The following is a 13,820-nucleotide window of genomic DNA, read 5'->3' on the forward strand; positions in this document are numbered from 1 at the left end:
AATTAAAACATCACATTGTAAAAACGCTCGCTTGCACACACACAAAACACCCAAACACACACACACCACCCACACACACACACACACACTACACACACCACACTACACACACACCACACACACACACACACATACACACACACAAACAATCAAACAAACAATGAAACAATCAAACAAACAATCAAACAAACAAACAGTACTGTATATCAAGTTAAAGTATCAAATCAGTGGTTGCAGAGTTGAGTGTCCTTTAGCAGACTTTTCAAGTTGACGAGATATTTACTTTTGAGAGATGAACTAGATTTCAAGCAAGATACTGACCTCTGCAGGTAATCCATGGTGTTTTGCTATTTGTACGAATTGTTTTAAGAAATGCACTTACTGTTTGCAAATTCAGGATGATTCGAGAAATGTACCAAAGCGACTGAGAATAACTTAATCAAACCCATTCACACATGCTGGTACAGCCACGAGGGGCAGTATGGGGTTATTGGGGTCTTGCTGAAGGACACGAGACAGCGAGACCTAGAATGGAACCCCCGACCTTCTGATTGAGAGATGACAGACTCCACCATCGATAAAAAGTACGTGTAAAATGTCATTCTTTTCAAACCCTCCACTTTCCCCCCATATGGACTTAAGTAGCAGCAAAGGAAGTGAAGCACTAAAAAAAAAAGTCTCATCAGCTTTTCACAAAATTGTTAATGATGCTCACGCACCCTGGGACGCACACTGCAGAGCAGAAATTTAGTGAACGCTCATTAAATGAGTCATTACAGAGTCTGATGAGCTTAGAGGACACAAACAGTCCACTGCAACAACAACACAAAAGAATGAAGGATTGACAGTAATAATGAAGAGGTCACACAAAAGGCTGAATTTCTGAGTGGAGTCTCTCAATCAAAGAGTCACAGGGGGGGATAATGTGTTTGAGCTGTAAACACAATTAGAGAGAACAAGCCTCTTCTCACCGCCCCTCCTCTCTGTAGAGGAGTCAGACAGACAGCCGTCATTTCACAGCTCCCACTAAACCACAAGGAACGTATTTCTCACAGACACTGAGGCAGGAGGAGGGAAAAAAGGGAAGATAAAGTGGAACTGGAGACGTGAAGCAGAGCTGCAGGACCAGCAGCCAGCCACTCTGCTCCGTGTCATTAGCGGCTTCCCCAAACAGTCAAGACCTGTCAGAGTGGAACCGACGACGCTACACCGTCCCACTCATATGGCCTCAGGAGCTCCGTGTATGTATGTGTGTGTGTGTGTGGACTATAATTGTGAAAGTTCAACCCGGTAAACACAAAAACAACTGTCCTCAGCTGTGACCACAGCAAGGCGTGGGCCATCTGGATTCCACCAAAACCCTCAACTCCAAAAAATAACAACAATGCTGAGCACACACTTCTGCTCAGACAAACAGCTCAGCTCCACCACAGATGACACACGCTCCCACTCTTAATGCTTCAGTTTTAACCCATCAACACACTGGTAAACTAACGTCGGATCATTTAAGGGTCTATCAAGTCTCCACGTGGACGAGAGGAGAAACCTGACGGCTCTTTTTCCATTACTGCAGCCTGAGGAACCACACACTCGGCCCACCTCCAGACGCTGAAATACAGGAGCTGGATGAAGTAGTAATCATCTCACTCACATGCACAACACACACACAGTCTGGAGTGAGGGAACCCGCAAAAACTATGAGCTGTATTTCCATTTTTTTAACTTACTGCTCATGATCACGTGCCAATCTAAGCTTTTTTTTTCTTCAGCATGCTCTCTCAACTCAGTCAGCCTTTTGTTACAAACATATACGGCCTATTTTAAGAAACTAAGTTACTCCATCTTCAGTTGTCGTCTTGCATGTGATGAGTTTAGAGAGCAGACAATACCTCACAACCAAACAGCCTACCTGAACTCCTCGACACACTTAGACTTGTATCACAGAGAGGAGAAACGGTTAAACCAAACAAAATGTATTTAACATCTTTAAATACCCAAGTGTTGCCTCTAATTTGATTCAGAATCCAAAAGAAGTTATTAGTTTAAATTAAATTAACGTTTTTCAAAAGTCTCATCCGTCATCCACATCCTCAGAGTGAAACTTTCAACTCAAATAAAAGCAAATGAAGCAAAAGCACACAAACCTTAGAGGTAATCAGAGAGGCAGGTATGTCCCGAAGAAATTCAAAGAGGAGCTGTGACACATGACAGCAGAAACTTCAGAGTGACATTTACCTTCTTGCCTCCCTCCTTCTCCTTCTCCTTCTCTCTTCACTGTTTCTCTCTCTCTCTCTCTCTCTCTCTCTCCTCTCTCTCTCTCTCTCTCTCTCTCTCTCCTCTCTCTTCTCTCTCTCTCTCTCCTCTCTCTCTCTCTCTCTCTCTCTCTCTCTCAGAAGTCACCCTCTTGGAGTCAGGACGTCCGCTACTCTGCTGATCTACTCCCTCAGCCACATCACAGTCACACACACTCACACAAACATGCACGCCACCACTCACAACATACACACAACCACTCACACACTCACTACCAACCAAGCCACTCCCTTGACTTCCCCTCCCTCCCATTCTGTCTCCACAGGGATCTAACCCCCCCTCCACACACACACACACACACACACACACACACACACACACACACACACACACACACACACACACACACACACTTGCACTTAAGGTTAAAGGGTTGCCTGGTTGACACATTAACTTCTGACACACTGTCTTTGTTTTGACCTCTTTTCTTCTCTACAGAATGGATATTCAGCTCTTGACAAGATGTTTTATTATAACAGAACCTCACTGAAGTTTTAGTCAATTTATCTGCTCTAAAGTAACACAGAGATCATTTTCTTGTTGCCCTCTCATTTTCTTTGACACATTTAATGAAGTTTTCTTTTAGAGCTGTTACAGTATGATTTCTCTAAATAAGCATGAGAAACATTCCAATGTACATTACTTTCCTCTGAATGTTAACCCACCAGTATTAACTTCTTCTGCGAATTGGAATCTGCTTCAACAAACAGTTAAATTACTCCAGGAATTAAACACCAAAGTCCTCCATTTTTCAATCTCAGCTGGTGTTTGTCTCAACCTGCCTTTCGTATATAAATACTGTGTGTATGTGTGTTTGGCTGCCGTGGAGGCCTATCTCCAACCTCCATCTGCCACGAGACAATTGCACACAGCTCAAAGAGATCCGCTGCTGTGATGTGAGTGGAAGGAGCCCCCCGCTGCTGCTGCAGGATGATGTTGTTTTTGGCCACAATCCTATCCCAGCACAGACAACACTGCTGTGGCACAGCTGGTGGGTTGCCGGTGTGTCCATCTGTCTGTCTAGATCCCCTCCCTTTCCCATCAAGACTTCCAACCCCTCAACTAAACTCATCCATCACACATCCTGTAGCTCCAAACTCGGCCAATGTACAACTCAGCTGTCTGACAGGAAGTGAGGTAAAGCGGGCTTGAATGTCAGAGCATCCTGTGACGCGGACATGTTATCATCGCTTCCTTTAGGAGGACAATGGACACACACCACACACACGAGCACACACACACACACACACCACACACACACACACACACACACACACACACACACACACACACACACACACACCACATACCTCTTTCTATGACTGTGGTAAGAGAAAAGTCAAAACCACCAGAGGTCTGATGAAGCAGTTGATTGTATTTTCCTTCAAAGCGCAGATACAGACTTGTGGGTGTTCCATCAGTTAAAAGATTTAAGCATCCACAATAACCACGACACTGCATCCAGTAAAAAATTTACTTTCTCCTCCTCCACAGAAAAAGTTCTAAAACACTAGAAAGAGAGCATTCATCAGAAACTGTGATCAAACGCAGAAGATAAGATAACATCTACCCCCCTGGCAGAGTCTCCCAGACAGTTAGGCCTGATGTCTTCACATCATGTTAGCTGAAACAACCATATAATCCAATCTGATAGGCTGAGATAAGAGATAAAAGTTTGGTTCAATCCTTGAAGCACATCTGTTTTCATCCACTAGAGGGCCGGTCAGCTGAGAGAGACATCTGAAGTGATGCATTTCTAATGATTCAAACAGCATCAAAGTTTTTAATCAAGTGAGACCGATTCAATTAAAAGTCCTTTGCAGCCCTTTAAGTCTTCCGTGTCAGAGTGTGAAAAGCTGACCAGACAGCTGTGTGCAGAATGACAGTGATGAGGAGACGTCCCCCGTCAGAAACAATTTACAGCCTTCACTAAACACCGGGCTCAAAGTATACTTCATCTTTCTTCTCACTCCCGGCCAAACCTGAATATGGACGTAAAAACAAAAACACATTCTTTGCTTCGTGGCAGACATAGCATGTGTTTTGTGTGTGCTGTGTGGCTACATTCATGACACAGTGTGTGACTCAAGACACAATGCCTCTTGTTTGCTGCATTCTTCTTTGTGGCAGCAGAGAAACCTCAGCGGTTACTGTTGCCATGCAAACAAGCTCAGCAGACGCTAATTAGTCTGTGCTGGGTTCAGTTTTTTGGACATGAAAGCTAACGTGAACAAGGTTCAGGACTGAGTCAGTTCAAGAAGACAGTTCTGGTTTGTCAAGTCCGGTCTATACCAAATGGGATCCAACAAGGGCAAACAGTGTGATGGCCCAGAAGAACTACTTCAGGAGTAATGGCTGTTCACATATTCTGCTTAAATGTGCAGAACTTGTAGGCAAATGATTTGATTTGGTGTATTGGAGAGGTTTTAGTTGTTGTGGATTTTTTCCTGTTTCTGAATTTACATTGTGTCTGACTTTGCAGCCTTTTACTTTCCAATCAAAATCTTTTGAGCTCCTTTGCCATTGTCGACCTCTGTAATATCGCTTTAGAAAGTTACATTTCTCCTTCAACTCCAATGAACTGCTGTACTCACCCCAGTTCCCATGGTGCTCTGGGGCTCCAGACTCTCAGACTCCAAGCAACGAACAGGAGTTTTACCACACTCCACAGACCCTAAAAACACATGTAAATGTAGCATCAGTGCAATAGTTAGAAAGAAGAAAGCGACTCAGTTTCCCATCTAATGTCAAACTTCAGGAGATAAAAGATCAAACACAGATGGGATGCAGGCTGGAGTTACTGAGGATAAGATCTGAGCCGTCCTGACAGAGCTTCAAGTGAGGAAGCTGTACAGCCTGGATGTATCACAATGTTTCAGAGTGACAGGGGCCTCACACAGACCAGACAGCGCTAAGGAATGATAGGAATCCACTATCTGATCCAGCATCATAGGTAGATCTGCAACGCAACTATGGTGACCACAGGCCGCCCAACACATTAACTATGCATGCACACACAGGGATTATGTATGTACACATTAGGTCTTTTAAAGCTACTAAATGTACTGAAATAAAATCAAACATGTTGTTTGCTCCATGTGTTTTTAATCTGTTGTTTTAGCACCTTCATCAATCATTTACATTTGTATACATTTTGCAGCAGAGGTGTGTAAAGTAGAATATGGAGGAAATAGTCTTGCTGCTATCACCAAAGCTGTTTCATATTTAAGAAGTTCATTTCACTAACTGACTCCATTTGATCTAAAAGCTGGACTCACCTTGCTGTTCGTCTCGAACCTGTCGGATGGCTGCTCTCGGATCATCTTCCTCTCCTCGTACTCACTGGCTGCACGGAGCTGTGCGCAAACACACAACTTTTTAGAGCATTGAGTACAAGCATATGTGTCATAATATTTCATTGTGTTTGGCCATTTGATAGTTACCATTTTTGTGAGCTCATCAATGTCCTGAATCGACTGCAGTTTTCCTGACAGCACATCCAAGTTATCGCCAGATTCTGACCTAAAAAGAGAGAGAGAGAGAGAGAGAGAGGAGAGAGAGAGAGAGAGAGAGAGAGAGAGAAAAACAGTGAAGTGGTTTTAATTGAGCGAGCACCAACTTGTGCTCATCAAGCAAGTGAGAGATCATGGTGTGTGGTATCTTAAAACAATAAACAGAAAATGCTGGACTCTATTGACTCAAACCGGAGGCCTGAGTGTGTGAAAGACAACAGAAGACAATGTCCGAGTGAACGCAGATTTTATTGGCGGAGGGACAATTCATCAGAGGACACAAAACCAAATAGAGCACAGAAAAACGAAACTCTGCTGGAACAGTTTGGACAGCAATGACACACAGACCGTCTGAAAAAAGCTGCTCTCATCCTCCCTCTTTTTGGCCGTTTTCTCATTTTCTCCATTTCCCTGCTCGCTTTTATGTTGGTATCAATTACTCATACGTCTCTGTCATTATCTGTGCTTTTCTCACTCGTTGGCATTAAAGGATGTGTGGCACGTCTGAGTGAAATATTTTACATTCCGTTGTGAGGCACAGGATAATGCAACTTTCAGACTGCAGACTGTTACTGAGTGTGTGTGTGTGTGTGTGTGTGTGTGTGTGTGTGTGTGTGTGTGTGTGTAGGTGAGTGCATGTGTGTGTGTGTGTAAATGTGTGTGTAAATGTGTGTGTGTGATCCTCGTTCCGGTTCTGGTGTCCTCACGCCCCAGCAGAGACCCAGAGAACGGTGTGCATCAGGCTCTGGTATCAGGTCCAGGTGGGCTCCCTTCACTCCCCGAGCAGACACTCTTCTTCAGGGGTTCAGACTCACAATCCTCCCTCCTTCCCTCCTTCCGTGTTACCGACAGCAGGTCTAAAGTCCTGCCCCGTGTAGTCGCTCCTCTCCCCGGCTCGGAAACTCTCCTCCAGCCGTTCTCGTGGGTCTGTTCCCCCCGACGCTGTCTTCAGTCTGCCTGCCTGGACCTTCAGCTCCACGGAGCTTCCAGAAAACCAGCAGGCTCCGCCCACACGGGGGTTATGAAACTGTCACGCTCGCCTCCATTTTGGCGCCAAGATGTTACCCAAGGTTCTCGTTTGAGGCCTGTAGGCTTTGAGCCAAGATGGCGGCGTGACGGCGCCATGGAGGCTCCTCCAAACCGCAGTTTCCTCTCGACTTCTTCAATGGAGAGGAATGAAGAAGAGTTCAACCCGGAAGTGTGAGGAGTATGAATGAAGAATGTCCATAAATATGGAGACTTTTTAACTTATTTATGTTTGTTTTTATTCTAATGTTAACTTTGAATGATATCACACTTTATAATGAGGAGAAATCAAATAAAATACAATTTAATTTGTGAAGAAAAAGGAAAGTAAAAGCAGAAATATGAAGAGGAAGTCTGTAAATTAAAAAAAATCTTAAAATAAAAGGTTATATTTGAGGATTTTTTTTGTATAAATTATATATTAAATATTACCACAAAAATATGTACCTAATTTAAACAGAGTAGCCTTGTTAGCTTCTTGGATACAATATTTTAGTTGTTTTTTTCCACAATTTTGTTTCTACAATATTAACAATGGGATTTAGTGTTAATGCTTTAAACAGAATGTATTGAGGTCTGAAATTAATGCATTTCTTCAGAATATAAGGAGTGATCAAATAAAATATTGATTTGTTTAAATTTATTTGTGAAGAAAAAATAATGTAAAAGCAGAAATATTAAGAGGAAGTCTGTAAATAAAAAAAAGTCTTAAAATAAAAGGCTATATTTGAGTTAATTTTTTTTGTATAAATTATATATTTAACATTACTTAGACTTAGAACTTGTATTTGTCCACAATGTGGAAAATTGCCTTCGGCTTCACAGACAAACAGACAATACAACATTTTTAAAACAAGAACAGAGAGAGTGCTTGGGATTCTTCCTGGTGATTGCCAGCAGAATTCTTTTAAGGAGCTAGTATAAAATATGGAGTATAAAAAATATAAAACATATCCATATGTACACATACACATATATAAGAACACATATGCATACACACATATACACATACATATATGTGGATATACATACACATGCACATAGACAAGTGCATACGTACATACATACATAAAACCTATTTTACCCCAAAAATATGTAAGTAATTTAAACAGAGTAGCCTTGTTAGCTTCTTGGATACAATATTTTAGTTGTTTATTTCCACAATTTTGTTTCTACAATATTAACAATGGGATTTAGTGTTAATGCTTTAAACAGAATGTATTGAGGTCTGAAATTAATGCATTTCTTCAGAATATAAGGAGTGATCAAATAAAATATTTATTTGTTTAAATTTATTTGTGAAGAAAAAAGAATGTAACTGCAGAAATATGAAGATTTGGTGAATAAAAATAAATAAATAAAACATATATTTAAGATTATTAAGATAAGAGAGTCCTTTACTCATCCCACAACGGGGAAATTCATGTGTCACAGTAACAGAGTAGACAGTGCAAAAGAAATATATAAAGCAAACAAGGGCCTATAAAGTAACAATTATTAAAAAGTTATTAGCAATTAAAATTAAAGAGGTAAAAAATAAGCATATCGTACACACATATATGTATATATGTATTATTGGTTATTAAAAAAACATGTACCTATTTCACACATATAGCCTTGTTAGTTTCTTATACACATTTATTCTAATTGATATAGTTCTATAATAAGTAGGGTTTTCGGTGTTTCAGTGTTGACAGATTAAATCTGAAATTAAAGCCTTTTTGCTTTTTTTTTATTATCTGCTATTTGCAAACCTAAGTTAAAGGTGCTGTGAGGAACTTTTGTTTCGTATTGGTTTTGGCGCCCCCCTTGTGGACAAAGTGATACCTCTTATCTCTTGTCCTAAACATGCAAAAATAGTGTTTTCAACAAAAGCCTCATCTTGTTGTGTTCAACAGTCAACTTTATCAGGCAGTGTGATTATTTTCCTTGAAAACTGAGAAATAAAGGCTGTTTCTGAAGCAAGATGTCCATCATCTGGTCTGACACCTACCCCCCCAGGGCGGTTTCAGGCATTAAAAATTACAACAGAGAAGGTGTCAGTGTTGCTGCTGATGGACTTGTTTGCCATTGAAGGTTATAAAGAGGCATCAGTATCATTTTCAGTCTGTTTCTAAGTCAGTTCAAAACTCCTCACAGGACCTTTAAGCCACTGGAGTGTCTGCCTGCCACCGGACCAGTGACGGATGATAATGGCACCACTGTGCTGTTGAAAACTCTAAAGTGACATGCATTTAGTTATCAAACAAAATTTAAACATCAACACTTTTGGTTTAAGCTTCAAGTTTGCTGTTTGATAACGAGCTAAGCATGCAGGCGCAGCCACTCAGCCTGATGTCAGAGGGCAACTGCATTACAATAGCTGACAGTGCACTGAATGTGACTGTGTGAGCAGCTACAGACCTGTGGATGAAACTAAATCAAAGAAACAGAAAACAAACTGGAACTCCTGAAAAATGCAAATGCTGCTGCATCAACCAGAAATCACTGGACGACAGTGAGTAGAAGAATAACTGCACAACACATTGATACTGTTTGGATATTTTGCACATGCACTCCTCCGTGTTGTGACAGTGAAATCCTTCCGAATAAAACATGTATTTGACAGAAGAAGCACATTGAAGCTGCCGCCTATCCCTAAATCATGGTTCCAGATCACACTGGTGCAGCAAAGCAGCGTTTATTTGAACAATAAGTCGAAAAGTCAAGATCATAAAGTAGATTTCATTGCATTCATTTGATCCTCAAATCAAGACATAAGTACATTTTTAATAAAAAATGGGATTAATCATAAGTAATTCCCACTCATGGGAAAATATGGAATAAAAATCAATACTTTGTGTGTTTTCAGATAAAAAAAAATCACAAAATGAAATGTACTTTTGCCTTAAGGGATGTTGATGTACACTAAGGTGTTACGGCATTACTCATCTTACAGACTGAAGTGAGGAGTAATCTGCAGGAAAATCATCCACATAAGCATTTGCACCATTTCAGTAACATTTTCTCCAACCTAGGAAATGCAGAAATTGTAGGATGCAGAATATGATGCACCTTTAATAACAGGTTGCACTCTCAGCCTGCCTCAGAATGAAATGTATTTCTTATTCTCTTTTTAAGGAGCCCTTTTATTCCATGCACTGGTTTACTGCCCCCAAAATGTAGCCCAACACAGAGCCTCTGTAGACCCCTGAGCTCAGCATTCACACAAGTGCTGCCTATTCATATTTTATGGACTCTAGTGAGCTAAATACATTGCACGCTGATTGCCTAATTAATGCCGAGTGAATAATTAAGCAGAGTTAGTAAACCCAAGATGATGAGCTTTTCTTTTATTTATGGTTTTCCAACAAAAGGGATGTGATGTAATTAAATGAGCCCCACAGAAGCTCGTGTAGGTATTGTTTTCTCAGAGGGTACGTGGCTTGCTTGTGAAGCATAAAAATCTTCTGCTGCACCTGAAATGTGCGGCCTTGCTGATCATGCGAGGGTGTGTTTGTGTGCATGTGAGGTGCAGATGTCTGAGGTGACAGGCAGGGGGCAATTTGGCTCAGCAATGAGAGAAATCAGGACATCAGAGAAAATCTTATCTCTAACCAACACACCTTCCAGACTCAGCTGGTGGGGCAGACTGAGTGTGTTTGTGTGTGTGTGTGTTCACCAGATGGTCTTAGCCCCCCGTCCCCAGTCAGAAATCAAATCTGATGTAGGAGAGGCTGCTTGTCTTTGTCTTTAAACTTTGCTGCGACACAGAACAAGAAACACTTCATATTTCTTCACATTTTTACAGAGCACTCACCACTTTACTGACCGGTCTGTGTTAAAGCAAAATACTCCGACATTTAAGTGGTAACCCATGAAAGGCAGTAATGTAATTCCATAAAGATTGGGAAACTGCAAGAGAGAGAACAGCTCTATTTGGCCTTTGCATGACCTTCCCGGTGTTATGAGCGAATTGTTAGCTCAGAAAAACGAATCAGTGTGTGAGGAGAGAAAGGAATGAGAGAGAAAGGCAAGCAGAGAAGAGTCCTTCCTTCTTCCAAAAGCAAAAGACCAATACTTAAAAATCAATTCCACATTTTACAAGAAAATTACACACTTAATTTCAGGAGCTTGATCTGTCCCAGGGCTGCACAGTGGTGCGGTGGGTAGCGCCATTGCCTCACAGCAAGAAGGTTTCTGGTTCAAGTCCCTGCAGGGCAGGTGCCTTTCAGTGTGGAGTTTGCATGTTCTCCCCGTGCATGTGTGGGTTCTCTCCAGCTTCCTCCCACAGTCCAAAAACATGCTCTCCAGGTTAATTGTTCTCTCTAAAAATTGCCAATAGGTGTGAGTGTGTGTGTGAATGGTTGTCTGTCTCTCCATGTTTGCCTTGTGAAAGGTTGGCGACCTGTCCAGGGTGTACCTTGTCTTCCACCCAAAGTCAGATGGGATTGGCTCCAGCCACCTGTGTCCCCGAAACTGGATAAGCGGTCAAGATAAAGGATGGATAAAGCAGTATTCACATATGCACAAAACTCAAAAAGATTGACTGAAATGTTCAGGGTGAGCTGCACGTGTGAACACCAACAGCTGAAAATTTCATCCCAACTTTATCTAGTTTCTCCTGCAAGATTTCTGCAAGAAGTTTGTGAAGCTAATGTGACAATGTAGCAGGAACTGTAGAAGGAAATTCTCAGCTAGCATGCAATCAGGGAGTGACGATGTTAATGTCACGTGACCTCTGCGAACTTGAAAGAAAATATGTAGAAGGGTGAATCAAACTACTGAGGTTGAAGGAGGAGACCTAAACTGTTTTTTGAACCAGGTTGTGAACATGTTTATTTCTGCTGTAAAGATCGTCTTCTTTGAATGGGTGTGTATGTGGTTTCCTGTGTTTCTGCAGCCAGCCTCTAGTGGACGCTCGATGAATTGCAGTTTATAACACTTCAGCATGGGCTTCATATTTTGAGACCGGAGGTTGCCGCTTGGGAGAAACATGTTCAAGACGTGAAGATGTCTGCTTATTCGTCTGTTGACACAAAGCGTTGATATAAATGGAAAAACTGTCATCATAGTGTCTCTGTTGCTTCGTCCTCCATCATGTTGTAAACATTACACTGTGGTGTTCACTGTTCACAGACTGATTTATGTTATGGATTGTCACCAGGACTGGACCCAAAAGCAGAACTCAAAGATGGATTGTGAAAATACAAGTCTTTCATTTGGAGTTCTCCTCACATAGAGGGTAACTGGAGCTCAGGCAAAGGCAGGCAGGTTCAGCAGCAGACAGGGAAGTGATCAGCACGAGAGCGGGAAGCATGCACGGCAATCTCTGAAGCAAGATTGAAACACACAAGGACGTCAGCTAAACACACACAAAGACAAGCAAAACATAAATGCTTGAGGAGCCACGGACTCAGAATACCACTGAAAACTGAAGTATGATCTAAAGTAACGAGGAAATCCAGAGGCTTTATAGGAGAGGGTTGATTAGTGAATGGCTTCACCTGGTGCTGCCTGTTGATTGGAAACCCCGCCCACATTCACCCACAAGAAACAAACAAGGGGAAGAGACACAGGAGGAGGAGTAACAGACAGGGAAATGACAAAACACACACACACAAAGAGGGAGAGGGGAGGGCTGCCATGATGAGGATCATGACAATTTAGATTTCATGTCCTGCTTCCTGAGATTCCCTTCTCCCCACCTTCCCCTTCTCGATCAGGAATACCTTCATTCTGTGACAACCGTGTGAGTGAGCAACTCTGAACATTTTTGGAAGCAGAGTTTTTGAAATTTTCTTGAAGATTTCAGGACTGCATATGAAAAAGATGCATAATCCTTGTCCCTCTTTTAGACCAATTTTGCATGCATAAGGTTGAATGACAATATCAGGAATAATTAAGGTGCAAAATCTGGTTACATCTTACAAAAGAAGAGTTTAAATATGTCTCATTTTCACATTTGGGATGTGCAACTTGCATGCAAAACAGTCTAGTATGGTTCTGTAACAACACCAAAGTGTAAGACATGTGTGACATGAGATGAAGTAGACTTTATTTAGTATTAAACATAAATTAGTCAATTAAAAGCAGCTGTGAGGATCTTCCAGTTTGTGTGGATTTTGGCGCCCCCTGTGGACAAAGTCTGTAGTTTGTAATTGGGACACCCTTGTTCAGTTTTTGTGTCTCTGTTCCCACTTTGTGTTTTATTTTACATGTTTTGGATTTGTGCATCATGTCTTATTTTACACCTGTTTGTTTTATTTTGTAGTTTTTGCTCCTAGTGTGCCTCCCCAGTGTTTTGTTTTACTTCCTGTGTGTTCCCTCCTCTGTGATTGTGTGCCCCACCCTGATTAGTTTAACCTGTGATATTAAAATGACCCCAGATTTAGCGTCACTTCTCTTCGGATGCTCTGATTGGTTGAGCTACCATTGTTGCATTTCTCCACAAACAGGTGATGTTGACATCTCCACGGTTTAGAGATCAACAGGTGAGCATGCGGAGCAACAGGAGCTGTGAGCACTGAGCTCTATTCCTGACTCTTGTTGTGTAACTGGAAGTAATTTGGGAGGCACTCTGACTGCGTTTGACTTCTGAAGCAGTGTTTGGATAAAGTGCAGAGAGTTTGAGTGATGGAGAGAAGAAAGAGAGCAGTGTGTGTGTGTGTTTGCTTTGATGATGATAAGGAGGAAGATCAGAGTGCGTCTTCATCGTCTCTCTGATCTCGTGAAGTCATCAGCTTCCCCGCAGAGTCCGCTGAAGGGCGACACGATCTCAGTCAACTCTGCTGACACCCTCTTTTCTCTCTCTCTTCACATCTCTTCCTCCTCTGCTTGTTTTTAGAGAGTTGATAATCTGGAAGATGAGCTCTGTGTGAGGACATGACAGAAGCACTGCAGTTTTTATTCTGTCAGACTTTGTACGCCTACGGTGCTGCTTCCTATTTCCTCCTTCTGTTCGACTTCAGCTCGGTGACATGAAGACGT

The 13,820-nt window shown here is 41.8% G+C and overlaps 1 long non-coding RNA gene across 1 annotated transcript; it reads right to left on the reverse strand.

The window, feature by feature from the left end:
- Positions 1-3,904: 3,904 nt before the first annotated feature.
- On the reverse strand, positions 3,905-5,626 carry LOC117820180. Its single transcript, XR_004632714.1, has 3 exons — positions 5,592-5,626; positions 4,908-4,987; positions 3,905-4,295 (listed from the first exon to the last, which is right to left on the reverse strand). It is a non-coding gene; the product is annotated as an uncharacterized LOC117820180 (long non-coding RNA).
- Positions 5,627-13,820: the final 8,194 nt, after the last annotated feature.

This window comes from Notolabrus celidotus, chromosome 10, assembly GCF_009762535.1.
Source record: "Notolabrus celidotus isolate fNotCel1 chromosome 10, fNotCel1.pri, whole genome shotgun sequence".
NCBI classification, from domain to species: Eukaryota; Metazoa; Chordata; class Actinopteri; order Labriformes; family Labridae; genus Notolabrus; species Notolabrus celidotus.